Source organism: Boleophthalmus pectinirostris, unplaced genomic scaffold (genome assembly GCF_026225935.1).
Source record: "Boleophthalmus pectinirostris isolate CB_2022bp ecotype Guang Dong unplaced genomic scaffold, ASM2622593v1 HiC_scaffold_12, whole genome shotgun sequence".
NCBI classification, from domain to species: domain Eukaryota; kingdom Metazoa; phylum Chordata; class Actinopteri; order Gobiiformes; family Gobiidae; genus Boleophthalmus; species Boleophthalmus pectinirostris.
In genome coordinates, this window is record NW_026571018.1 from 37814532 (window position 1) to 37815216 (window position 685).

A 685-nucleotide genomic window follows, 5' to 3' on the forward strand; every position below is an offset into this window, starting at 1 on the left:
TGGTTTAGACCTGGATTAGACCTGGTTTAGACCTGGTTTAGACCTGGTTTAGACCTGGATTTAGACCTGGTTTAGACCTGGATTAGACCTGGTTTAGACCTGGTTTAGACCTGGATTAGACCTGGTTTAGACCTGGATTAGACCTGGTTTAGACCTGGTTTAGACCTGGATTAGACCTGGTTTAGACCTGGTTTAGACCTGGTTTAGACTGGATTTAGACCTGGTTTAGACCTGGTTTAGACCTGGTTTAGACCTGGTTTAGACCTGGATTTAGACCTGGTTTAGACCTGGTTAGACTAGACCTGGTTAGACCTGGATTTAGACCTGGTTTTTAGACCTGGATTTAGACCTGGTTTAGACCTGGATTTAGACCTGGATTAGACCTGGTTTAGATTAGACCTGGATTTAGACCTGGATGTTTAGACCTGGTTTAGACCTGGTTTAGACCTGGTTAGACCTGGATTAGACCTGGATTTAGACCTGGTTTAGACCTGGTTAGACCTGTTTAGACCTGGTTTAGACCTGGTTAACCTGGTTTAGACCTGGATTTAGACCTTTAGACCTGGTTTAGACCTGGTTTAGACCTGGTTTAGACCTGGACTGGATTTAGACCTGGTTTATGGTTTAGACCTGGACCTGGTTTAGACCTGGACCTGGTTTAGACCTGGTTTAGACCTGGTTAGAC